The following is a 13,838-nucleotide window of genomic DNA, read 5'->3' as shown; positions in this document are numbered from 1 at the left end:
GCGGAGGAGTTGGAGAAACTTGTGGATGGGGTCCTCCCCCAGTATGCGCTACTCTACGGTCCTTCAGACCAACAGGTAAGTACACTGGGACCATGCTTAGTGGGCAATGCCTGGGTTGAGTGGGGTGGATGAAAGATGGTAGGGAGGGGAGCGATTGAGGCATGCATCAAACGACAGATGAGAGTATGTGCCACATGGCAAGGGTGGGGATGGGAGGCCACTCACATCGAGCATGCAAAAGGTGATAACAATTTTTCTCTCCCTGTACATGTCACATAGGTCAGCACCCACCAGAAAGTCGTGATTTGGCGTGCCATTGCCAAGGACGTCCGGACCCTGGGGGTCCACAACAGACGGGGCACCCACTGCTGGAAGAGGTGGGAGGACATCCGACACTGGAGCAGGAAGACGGCGGAGGCTCAGCTGGGGATGGCCTCCCAACGTAGGAGGGGTCCCAGTCGTCATTTGACCCCCCTGATGTCCCGGATCCTGGCGGTGGCCTACCCCGATTTGGATGGGCGCATGAGGACATCACAGCAGACACAAGGGGGTGAGTACAAATACATTCTGCTGACTTTGCGCGCAGTGGAGGTGTCTGGGTGGGGGAGGAGGGCTGTGGGTATCGCCAGGGCAATTTCTGTAGGCTAGGCCCCTCCGTAAGGCATGGCCCTGTGCCCCCGCCCCCCACCTCTGTAGGGTGCCAAGTACAGGTATCCATGGCCCTGTGTCATCTATGTGTGCAGTTGTCGTCCATAGGCTTGTAGGCCATGTCCCATGGATTGCGTAGTGGACCCCAAGTGCGCGGCGTAGTGCAGGGGGCTTCTGTGTCTGTCTTGTCCGCCAACGGTAGCGGTAATCCATGCACTCAACAAGTCTTTATTTCTCCTCCCCCCCCTTTCTTGTGGTCTTCCTGTTCATGTGTGCATTATCATCATCAGGCGGAGGAGAAGTGGCATCGGAGCACGAGGGAGCTGCATCTCACATGGCCATGGCGGGCCATGCAACTGACTCGGATTTCACCAGTGAGACGGAGGGCGAGGGGAGCTCCACAGCGGGGACTCGTGCTGATGTCAGTGACAGCGACTCGTCCTCTGAAGGGAGCTCCCTTGAGGTGGCGGCAACATCCGTGCCCCCCGCAACAACAGGTACAGCCGCCACCCAACGCACCAGCACCGCCCTCCCAGCAGCCCCTCAGCGTTTGCCCCGTGCCCGCTCACCCAGGAAGGTGGGCATCTCCTTCGCCCCAGGCACCTCAGGCCCTGCCCCTGTCACCCCTGCTGCCCTCAGTGAGGAGGTCATTGACCTACTAAGGACCATCATTGTTGGGCAGTCTACCCTTTTGAATGCCATCCAGGGTGTACAAAGAGAGGTGCACCAGAGTAATGCATACCTGGAGGGCATTCATTCGGGTCAGGCTGCCCATCAGCGATCGTTCAACGCTCTGGCCTCAGCACTGACGACAGCAATTGTCTCTGTCTCTAGCCTACCCCCTCCAACTTCCTCCACCCAGACCCAATCCCCTGTACCTCTGCCTATCCCAGACACACCTACAGACCAGCCTGCACACACCTCAACACCCAAGGGAAACTCATACAGACATAAGCACCACACATCACACAAGCATTCACACAAGCAACATCCACATGCAGACATACCAACAGCCACTGCCTCCACTGTGTCCCCCTCCTCCTCGTCTCCCTCCTCCCTCCCTGTGACGTCTCCACTCACACTTGCATGCACAACATCTTCAGCCACTACGTCCATCACCAGCACACCCACCAGAACACTCCGCACACGTGCAGTCACCACCCCCACTACCATGTACACGTCCCCTGTGTCCTCTCCAAGTGTGTCTGTCACCCCCTCCTCCAAACTACACAAACGCAGGCAGCCACCCACCCAACAGCCATCCACCTCACGACAGCCTCCAGCCCAAGCACCTGCACACAAAGACACCAGACTTCACACTCCTACAACCACATCCTCTTCCTCCACTCCCATACCCACTACACCTACCCGTCCCTCTCTTTCCAAATTGCTTTTCTTTTCCAAACTTGACCTCTTTCCTACAACTCCCCCACCCCGTCCATCTCATAAGACTCCAATCAGCACCTCAGCCACCACAAAACCGGGACCTGTGAAGACTGTTGTCCATGGACTGTGGAGTCCCCCACCCTCAAGGGCATCCAGTTCAGCTAAGAGCCAAGGCACGGCCAGCCCACCACCGGAAAAGTATCCTAAGATTGCCAGTGCCCGGCGCGAGCGACCAAAGACCCCAGGGACAAAAATCCCTACATTGGCTCCGCCAGGAAGTCAGGTGCCACCTGGCACACCGCCAAAGGTGGGAAAGGGCCACAAGCGTGCAGGGAAGGGTGGGAAGGTCAGCACGCCCGACAAGTCCGGCAGCAGGCCAGCTGGCCAGGAGGGCTCCACCAGCCCCATCCCAGGTGTGGAGGAGGACACACACAGGCCCGATACTGCAGCCCAGGAGGGCCCCGCAAGCCACGTCCCAGGTGGGCAGGAGGACAACCACAGGCCGAGAACTGCAGCCCAGGAGGGCCCCGCAAGCCACCAGACAGATGGGCAGGAAGGGCCCGCCAGCCACATGTTTGGTGGCGAGTGACATCCATGCCTGGGCCGGATTCGCTGACCAGGACACTGCTCCGCTGGGCACCGCCGTCTCAAGCACCGCTGAACTGGGCACCGCCGTCTCAAGCACCGATGAACAGGGCCCTTCATCTCAAGCACTGCTCCGCTGGGCACCGCCGTCTCAAGCACCGCTGAACTGGGCCCTTCATCTCAAGCACCGCTGAACAGGGCACCGGCGTCTCAAGCACCGCTGAACAGGGCCCTTCATCTCAAGCACCGCTGAACAGGGCACCGCCGTCTCAAGCACCGCTGAACAGGGCCCTTCATCTCAAGCACTGCTCCGCTGGGCACCGCCGTCTCAAGCACCGCTGAACTGGGCACTGCCGTCTCAAGCACCGCTGAACAGGGCCCTTCATCTCAAGCACCGCTGAACTGGGCCCTTCATCTCAAGCACTGCTCCACTGGGCACCGCCGTCTCAAGCACCGCTGAACAGGGCACCGCCGTCTCAAGCACCGCTGAACTGGGCACCGCCGTCTCAAGCACCGCTGAACTGGGCCCTTCATCTCAAGCACTGCTCTGCTGGGCACCGCCGTCTCAAGCACCGCTGAACAGGGCCCTTCATCTCAAGCACCGCTGAACAGGGCACCGCCGTCTCAAGCACCGCTGAACAGGGTCCTTCATCTCAAGCACCGCTGAACTGGGCCCTTCATCTCAAGCACTGCTCCGCTGGGCACCGCCGTCTCAAGCACCGCTGAACTGGGCCCTTCATCTCAAGCACCGCTGAACAGGGCACTGCCGTCTCAAGCACCGCTGAACAGGGCCCTTCATCTCAAGCACCGCTGAACTGGGCCCTTCATCTCAAGCACTGCTCCGCTGGGCACCGCCGTGTCAAGCACCGCTGAACTGGGCCCTTCATCTCAAGCACCGCTGAACAGGGCACCGCCGTCTCAAGCACCGCTGAACAGGGCCCTTCATCTCAAGCACCGCTGAACTGGGCCCTTCATCTAAAGCACTGCTCCGCTGGGCACCGCCGTCTCAAGCACCGCTGAACTGGGCACCGGCGTCTCAAGCACCGCTGAACAGGGCCCTTCATCTCAAGCACCGCTGAACTGGGCCCTTCATCTCAAGCACCGCTAAACAGGGCACCGCCGTCTCAAGCACCGCTGAACAGGGCCCTTCATCTCAAGCACCGCTGAACTGGGCCCTTCATCTCAAGCACCGCTGAACAGGGCACCGCCGTCTCAAGCACCGCTGAACTGGGCACCGCCGTCTCAAGCACCGCTGAACAGGGCACCGCCGTCTCAAGCACCGCTTAACAGGGCCCTTCATCTCAAGCACCGCTGAACTGGGCCCTTCATCTCAAGCACCGCTGAACTGGGCCCTTCATCTCAAGCACTGCTGGCCCATTGGCGGAAGGGGCAGGCCCGCATCTGTGTCGGGCAGGGCTGCACGAAGCACTCTGGGCACTAGTCCCCCTCCAGTACCAGTGGAGACTGTTATCCACTTGAGAGACTGTGGCTTTGCACTCCCCAGGATGGCACAGTGGGCAACCCACCCACTGTAGAGACTTGTGAGACTGTGGCTTTGCACTCCCCAGGATGGCACAGTGGCCATGGAGGCCCCTCGTGGATCTGGCGTCGTGGACTCATCTGGCTGAGGTGCCCCCCTTCCCTTCCCCCTGAGGTGCCTGTAGTTTTCCTATCTGATGCCCCTGCAGTGTTCTCTCCGTTGGAGGCAGGTATCCTGTGTGGGCCTTGCCCATGTGTTTTGGCCCAGTGGCCCACGAACAATGGCTGATAGACATATCGGACTGGACAATTTATGTATATAAAGTTATAGATGTGTGATATATTTTATACTCAGTCTTACAATATAATTCTATATTTATAATCATTTCCTTTTGCCTTTGCATTCTTCCGGGGGATTTGGGGGTGTAACTGTGATGTGTTGCTATGCATTTATGTGTGTGTTGTAGTGGTTGAGGGTGAGGGTGGGTGTGTCGCATATGTGTGTCCCCGTAATTTTTTGCCTCCCCCTCCCCTGTGTCGTAGGTGCAGTACTCACCGTTGTCTTCTGCGCCGGCGTTCGTGCTCCTGGTAGAGGAGCAGGAAGACAATGGCTGGTAGGATGTATAGTTCGGGTTCCATGCTGTCCAGATTCCTCGTGGGGTGTATGGAGGTGAGCGTTTTCCATTTGAAATGGCTGTTTCCGCTGTGTTTTTATCGGCGGGGCTACCGCCCCGGAAAAGGTGGCGGATTGGTGGGTTGTGATAGGGTGGGCGGTACATTGTCTTCCGCCTGTCTGTTGGCAGTGACCGCCGCGCTGTTTGCTTGTCCCGCCGTGGCGGGCGGTGTGTTAAAGTGGCGGTCTCTGTTGTCGGTTTCCGCCAGGGTCGGAATTGCATTTTTTTTACCACCAGCCTGTTGGCGGTTTGGCCGCCGCTTTAACACCGACCGCCAGGGTTGGAATGACCCCCACAATGAATTATGGGGAAATGTTCTGCTATAACAATTGGGGACATTACTACCTACACCGTGCCACTAGATACGGGCCAGTATTAAACTACACACAGTGGGAACACTGTTCTGCACCACCGGTGGGGAGCTCAAAGTACTATAGTGTTACTTTACATACTTTTCAGGGCATGACACAAAAAAAGCAGAGTTGTATTATTTTAAAACACCTCCGGCACAAATTAGGAAAATTCTGCTAAGTGATACAAAAATGATTTATTCAGATCCCTTTGTTTCCTGGCTCGCAGTTGAAGGTTATGAATACTGGAAGAGCAATATTGATTTGAAAAGAGTATGGGGAACACAAGATTGGCAGATACAGGGTAGGGAGGCTTTATTTCGAGCATGCCTGATTCCTGTGCAAATGATTTTCTTAAATGACACTATTCAGCAGACATCCTGTCTGGGTTTAGCAAAAATTTAAGATTTGAACACGCCCAGTATCCCCACTCCGGCAAGGTTTAAGGATTGGCAATACTTGCTTAATATCACCGTGGACAGGGTAGATGCAATGGTCAAGGCTGGTACCTACAATTCTTCACTTTCCTGTCCCGGCGGGTGGTTAATATGGTCCACTGACACTAATGAGTGTCAAGCACGTTTTTTGAACTCTTCAGGGTTTTTTTCAATTAGCAGGCCAGACCCTCGCTTTGTATCGGGTCAACATACAGGAATAGTTATGACTTACAGTGTGGGTAAGCTGTGCCAGCAATGGGTACAGACCAACACGTTAGCCACAGTTAAGAAACACCTGAACACTCTTTCTGAAGATGTAGACTTGCAGGATTTTCTAATGGGTCCTAGAAAAAAGCGCTCGAAAAAGTTTTTGTATGCTAAGTACAATGACATATGGAAGCTTTCACAGATTGAGGCTGCTGCGCGTTTAAGGCAATTGGATAAAGAAAATTTAGAAAAGGCATCAGCTGTTGTCGACAACGGCATGAATACACTGTCCAACAGGATTTATTCATTATCAAATATAGTGTTGTCTGATATTAATATCACTCAGACAGACTTGTCCCTGTTATATCATGGGCAAACACAGCTACATTCAATCATGCAACTGGGTTGGATTCTACAGACACTGAAAAATGGCCGCATTCCATGGAAGTATATGAACGGGAGTGAATTCTTCACTGCTTTGAATTTTTCCAAAGAACAACAGACAATGGCTAAAAGGGAGGCTAGTTTCACCATGCTTCACGTAGAAAAGTTAGATAAGTTGCCCTTCACAGTAGCAGAGAGTCCTTCAACTATCTGGCTCTTACATGGCATAATAAATTTGCCGATTTCGACCTTTCGTTTCTCAAGCTGCCTGAAACATCTTGCAGTAGGAAGGTACGAGCAACTAGGAGATAGCTATATTAAGGAAGAGTGGGAGTTGCCCTTTGATTACAAATGTCTGAATGGCGAAACAGAGGTCTATCTTAGCGTAAGCAAATGTGAGACTGCTGTTAGTCATTCCATGATATGTAAGCAGGTGTCCCTTCACGGTCTTTGCAATGCGGGGGTCGCAAATTTGGCCTGTTTGCTAAAGGATACTCCCGTCCCTTTGATTCCCTTTGATTCGCCCAGTATTTCATGTACTTTCCAATGGATGTTATGTGGTACTGAACGATCAAAGCTGTTGTGGCATGCGACCAGGAATTGCCTACGCAATCTCGGTCTGAAAGGTCGTTACGTGTTGTGGACATGTTTTGTTTCCCCCCACACGAGAGATAAAAGTATCTGACATGTGGCCCCACATAGATACTATTAATTTGAACTATTATAAGCTGAGCAGGCTAAAGGCGCTATTGTTTCAAAAACAGGTTACCTTGACATCTGCAAAAGAGACATATACTCTCCAGATTGCGAGATCAACAGCCGAGATACAATGCAAATTAAATAGCAACTTCCATAATCATTTTGGAGAACTGTTATCCAGAATATTCAATTCTTCGCGCACCAGTGGGATTGTTCATTTCTTTAAGGCTGTCTGGTCTGGTTTTGTGTCCATCTTCCAGACTGTCTTCGGAGTCATCCCGTCAGCCGTCCATTTGCTCTTTTCAAGTGTGTTTGGTGGCTTTCCAATTATTTTGGCTTTGATTGGCAGACTACTACTGCTATTTCTTCTGATTTGCAGTGGTTGTTTCTATCCAGCTGCGCAGAGCAATGGAGCAGCTCGCACCAACTCCACTGTGTCATGAGCGCATTGTTTGGATCTTCGGTGCACCCTTGCTGGTGGAGTTGGAGCATGACTGGTCGTTGTCATTTCGGCCCCTTCTGTGGTGCGTACAACCAGTCTTTGGCTGCATATGGTGTCTTTTTGAACATGTGCCTATGGTCTGTCTTGCTGTTGCACCGACATCTCCTGTGGACCACGAACTGCTGATGTCCCCGATGAGGGTTCATACATGCTCATGCCCCTTGAGACAGAGGTTGCTCCGCAAGGCCACCTATGAGTTTTGAGATCTACCATGGACGAGGACACTGCAACGGATAATGTTACATCGGAAAATACTGCTCACTACTGCTCTGTGGATCCATTTGTCCACCCAGCACTCGATTTGACATCAGATGATGTTGACTCATTCTTGAGGTCTTTGGTTGGTGACTTCGATGACAGTCTTCAAGATCATGCGTACAGCAAATAATTTGATGAATTGACTTGCCATTCCCGATTCAAAATTATGTATTTAAATTAACATTGCTTTGGCACGCTGCGCTTGTTATGGTTGACATTAACATCTCTGTATGTGTTTTAGCAGATTTGTTTTTAATATCTTTTTAACCTATTTTAAGGATTTTTTAACTGGTTTTTATGCTTTTAGCTTTTTAGTTCAGGCCAATTTTAGAATTTGGGTTCCTGTACCTTCGTCATACCTGTTACGGCAATGGGGAGGGTGTGGTGAATCCTAGTTTGTTTAGGAGGTTAGGCCTATCACATTAGGATATTAGGGCATATTACATCTCGTATGTCTTTTCTATGCATTGCAAGATGGTGGGGGTCTTTGTAATAATGACTCTCGTCTTCACAATTCTGTTTCTTGCATTATTCATTATCCTAATCATTGCAAAAATTATAGAAACTTCACTGCATCTTTGTCATTACCTGTGTTTGCATGAGATATGATATATCCGTGAGAAAGGGGTAATCTACGTTTAACTACCACACTCCCTGAGATGTCTTATTCTCGAGTCCATGCGTAAAGGCTGCCACAATTCACCTTTTACTTTTGTGTTTCTGGTGAGGTGCTGCTAGTGAGCCGGTAAGGTTGGGACAACAGTTGCGACTTGTTGTTGGAAAGGCGTAGTCGCCTACAAACAAAAGTACTGTCATCCTTTAACCAGCAGTCTTGCCCAGAGCAAGAGTCCAAACTACGACACTGTGAGTGAGTGCATGAGTCCCTGAGAGGATCTGTGAGTGGGTACAAGAGTGTCTGAGTGAATGTCTGAGTGCTTCTGTGAGTGAGTGTGTGAGCATCTGTGTGTGAGCATCTGTGTGGTGTGTCAGTAGCTGCATGAGTGACTCATCGACAAAGCAACTGCACCTGCCCGTTTACAACAAGAGTCTACAGTTTTGTACAAAACGTCTACCTATCTGAAGTACTTTCTACTGGTTAGTTAGTAAGTGTTACCTAGTAGGGTAAATGTCTGTGTATTCTACACTACAGCTGCCCTATTGACCAAGAGGAAATGTCTCCAGCAACCTTGTGTGCATTTGGCAATGTGATTGTTCCTTGTGCATCTTTCTCCAGACTTTTGTGATAACATGAATCCTCCTGTAGAGAGGCCAGCGGGACTACAAAGACAAAAATCTATCCCAAACCATGGTCCTTCCTCTTAGCTAGTAGCTGTTAGCAAAGTGTTTCTTCATATTGTGGAGATGTCCTTGATGTCCCTTCGTTTTGTGGAGATGTCCTCATATTCCTCGTCATCAAGAACGCACCACCAAAATTGGTGGGAAACGCACTGGGTGGCCTTTTAGTAAGCTGTCCATCATTCTGGTAAAAGGCAGGAAGACCTTTGCATATTACTGAAGTGGAACGGCAGGGCAAGCAGGCAGAGGTTCCAGGTGATTTGCACATTTGCATGGTCATATAAATTTAAAGGGAGAACCATGGACTGCTCTTACCAAGAGACATCAAAAAAGAACCCACTCATCACAGTTAAATACAAATTGCGCTCCAATAGATCAATGATGCATTCACCACCACAAAGGATTTTAAATCATTTTTCAATATGGAATCACTGAGAAAACACACTTGCTTTGTCCTTGCCAAGCCAAAGAGTTAGGGTAATTTGTCCTTTCCAGAAGTGGAGCTTCAACTGGGCACCTGCTATGTTGATATTTGTAAGTGGTTCCTGTTGAGGTTTGATTTCTGTTAAATGGGCATCATGGCCAGAACGGAAGCTCACCTGCCCATTTATCCAACAAGAGTCCACTGTTTTGCACAAAATGTCTACCCAACTAGAGTACTTTCAACTGGTAATTTAGTAAGTGCTACTTTGTTGAGTAAATGTCCAGTGTGTTTTATACACTACAGCTGTGTAATGGACCACAAGTAAATATCTCCAGTGACCTTGTGTACGTTTGGCAATGTGATTGTTCCTTGTGTGTCTTTCTCCAGAATTCTGTGATAAAATGAATCCTCCTATAGAAAGGCCAAAATGACGTAAATCTCCACCAATTCAGGGTTCTTCCTTATAGCTATGTGATATAAGTTTTCCTTTGTTTTGTGGAGATGTCCTCATATTCCTCGACATTGAAAATGTGCCATCAAAATTGGCCGGGAACGCACTGGGGGGGCCTTTTAGTAAGCCATCCATCATTCTGGCAAATGGCGGGAATGCCTTTGCATACTACTATGGTGGACGTGGCGGGGCCAAGTGGGTGGAACTTCCACGTGATTTACACATTTGCATGCTCATAGCAATTTAAAGGGAGAATCATGGACTCTGTTCTCACCAGTAGGCAGAAAAAAAGAACCCACTTGTCACAGTCACATATAAATTGCACTCCAAAAAATCAATAATGCATTCACCACCACAAAGGGTTTCAAATCATTTCTCAATATGGAATCATCAAGAAACAACACTTTCTTTGCCTTCGCCAAGCCAAGGCGTTAGATTAATTTGTCCTTTCTAGAAGTGGAGCTTCTACTGGGGCACCTGCTATGTTTATATTTGTAAGTGCTTCCTGTTGAGGTTTAATTTCAGTTAAATGAACATCAAGGCCAGAACGGAAGCTTACCTGTCTGTTTATCCAACAAGAGTCTACTGTTTTGCACAAAATGTTTACACAACTACAGTACCTTAAATTGGTTAATTAGTAAATTCTACCTCTTTGGATAAATACACTACAGCTGCCTAATGGACCACAAGGAAATGTCTCCAGCGAAATTTTGTGAGTTTGGCAACGTGATTGTTCCTTGTGTGTCTTTCTCCAGAATTTTGTCATAACATGAATCCTCCTATAAAGAGGCCAATGAGTCTACAAAGATGTAAAGGGTCCTTCCTCTTAGCTATATGACGTAAGTGCTTCTTTGTTTGGTGGGGTTGCCTTCATATTCCTCGGCATCAAGAGCGCACCAACAAAAGAAGCAGGAAGCACAGTGTGGGGCACTTTGGTAAGCTGCCTGTCATCCTGGTAAAATGGGGAAGACCTTTGCACACTACTAAGGTGGACGGGGTGAGGCCAAGCAGGTGGAGCTTCCAGGTGATTTGCACATTTGCATACTCAGAGCAATCTAAAGGGAGAACCAGGGACTCTGTTCTCACCAGGAGAGGACAAGAAAGAACCCACTTGTCACAGTCACATACAGATTTTGCTCCATTAGATCAAAAATGCATTCACCGCCACAAAGAATTTCAGATCGTTTTCAATATGGAATTGCTGAGTAAACACACTTGCTTTGCGTTGACAAGCCCAGGAGTTAGGATAATTTGTCCTTTTTAGAAGAGGAGCTTCAACTGGAGTGCCTGCTAAATTTATATTTGTACGTTCTTCCTGTTAAGGTTTAATTTCTGTGAAACAAGCATCATGGCCAGAATGGCTCTCACCTGCCTATTTATCCAACAAGAGTCCACAGTTTTGCATAAAATGTCTACCCAATTTGAATACTTTCTACTGGTTAGTTAGTAAGTGCGATCTCATTGGTATTCTATACAACAGCGGCCTAGTGGGCCACAAGGAAATGTCTCCAGTGACTTTGTGTGCATTTGGCAATGTGATTATTCCTCTTGTGTCTTTCTCCAGAATTCTGTGATAACATGAATCCTCCTATAGGGAGGCCATCAAGACTACCAAGATGTAAATCCCCATCAAACCAAGGTTCTTCCTTTTAGCCATATGACATAGGTGCTTCTTTGTTTTTTGGAGATGTCTTCATATTCCTTGGAATCAAGGATGTGCCATCAAAATCAGTGGGAAACACGCTGGGGGGCCTCTTGGTAAGTTGTACATCATCCTGGCAAAAGGCGATAACACATACGCTGACTTCTAAGGTGGGCATGGATGCCTTCTCAATTATTAGAAGGGGAGGGGCAGCACGACCCCCTCTCCCTCGGCCGATTTTGTCCCAGGGGACCCCATTTACCGGGTCCCACCACAATTCAATGGGAGAGGTGGGCCATGTGCCCCCCCCCGGCGGATTTCACTACAGTTAAAACACATGCTTGTTGTTTTTTTAACTTTTTTGTCACAAATTTGTGAATTTTTTGAGGAATTTGTGGCAAAGTTTGTTTTATTAAAAAATGCTTGTTTGCCCTGCAGGGGTCCCTCTGGGACCCCAAGAAAAAGTCTTGTGGTCAGGGTATTCTTGCCCTGCCCTCTTTTCTTATTTTTATGTTTTTTTGGGACTAGGCTGAAGTCAAGTCCTGAAATCGCTGCCAACACTTCCTGGTTGAAGTGTTGGTAGCCAATCAGAGCTCTTCATTTTGCTGCTTGTTATTCCTCACTAAGTCATCAGGGAGAAACCACAGACCTAGATATATAAATTTGAATTTTCTTACATTTCTCAACAGTTACCAGATAGATTTACACCAAATAACTAAAGCACAATCTGGGGAACCAAATCTATCTTTCTGTCAAATTTGGTGTAGATCCATTCAGCGGCTCGGGTAGTAGTTGTGTGCAAAACTCCTGTGGGAATGAACATGGGACATGAACTTTTATTGACCCCCTCTTTTTCTAGGCCCCCGCTTAATGGATCACACCAAAACCTTTCATGCACAACAGGAATTACTGCCACACTTGTTATTGAAAATTATGCAAGGATCCCTCAAACGGTGACAAAGAATATAGGCAAATCAAAGAAACAATAACAATAACTACCTACTGGAGACCACCAGTAGGTGATATATATATATATATATATAGATAGATAGATAGATAGATAGATAGATAGATAGATAGATAGATAGATAGATAGATAGATAGATAGATAGATAATGTGAAACAACATTGACACCAGCTCATAATAGAGCCGACGGCAATGCAGTTGTGTGTCGGGTGCACCAGCACCCATTGCGCAAATCACTGCCTGCAAAGCAAACAATGAATTGCGCAACGGGTCTGGTCAGGGGGCCCCCGCACTGCCCATGCCAAGTACACGGTGAAACTGCCATGTAAACGCCTGCAGAGAGAGGGGTCGTAATCCCCAGTGCTGCTTGCAGCGCTGCCCTGGCGGATTGGGACTGCCAGCACCGCCAGGCTGTCAGGTGGCTGAAAAGTGCAAATGTTGGTGGCCCGACAGTGGCAGTAACACCACAGTCGTAATGTTGCGGTCCGACTGCTGCTTTGGAGATAGTCCGACCGTGACCCTGGCAGTCTAGAGACCGCCATGGTCATAATTAAGGCATGAGTGTTTTGATTTTTGAGTGGATAGTTGGAATGTTTTAGTTATGTGGGAATTGACACTTCCGTAGAATATTTGCTTAATGCCCTAAATGGTGATAGACATGATGAACTCTGAAATGTATTCATTCAAATGTTTTTAGGACCCTTACAGTCTGTAGATTAGATTGTATCATGTTCTGTGATTCTGAAAGTGAAAAGTGACAGGTGTGGAATTTTAATGACATGGATTGTGCTAATTTGCTTAATTTGCTGGGCCAAGTGGACTTGTGGATGATGCAGATTTCTCTGCCTGTCTTGTGTGTATAGTTCCCATGCTGGATGCTATAGCCAGTTGGGGTGAGAACAGTTGTATAGAAAAATACTTTGATAAAATGCTGTTACAGAGAAACTATTTGACCTAAACTGTTCAATGGAATTTTTTTTTAGACACATGTTGTTTGTTGTTTTTGTGAAAAATAATTTGTTCTGTAAGAGTTGGTATTCAATTGACTTATCTATCTATAGATCTATCTGTCTATCTAGCTATCTATCTGAAGTCATATATGGTGTTGGGAACTGCCATGCCCCCCCAGGGCTAGCTCCTGCTACCACCGAAGGAAGTAGCTATATGGTTTTGCCTGGTGGGAGCTATGACAGCTTCCGACAAGCAAAAGCAAAAGAATCTCCATTTCCAGCAAGCGGCTGGGACCGCGGTGGCCTTAATGTTCCCCGTGGGCCCTTCCATTAACAAATAATCACTTACGGCTGTAAAGTACACATCATAAAACTGTGTTTTCTCTTTATCTTGTAAATTTATCTGATGGAGACACTCAAGGATCAATCGCATTACCAAAGTTAAAGACACACATGGAATCTGGAGACTTTACCTTTAGTCAGCTGTAGTGTAGGAGAT

The sequence above is a fragment of the Pleurodeles waltl genome, chromosome 7 (genome assembly GCF_031143425.1).
Source record: "Pleurodeles waltl isolate 20211129_DDA chromosome 7, aPleWal1.hap1.20221129, whole genome shotgun sequence".
Lineage (NCBI taxonomy): Eukaryota > Metazoa > Chordata > Amphibia > Caudata > Salamandridae > Pleurodeles > Pleurodeles waltl.
Note: the sequence above shows the minus strand (reverse complement) of the source record.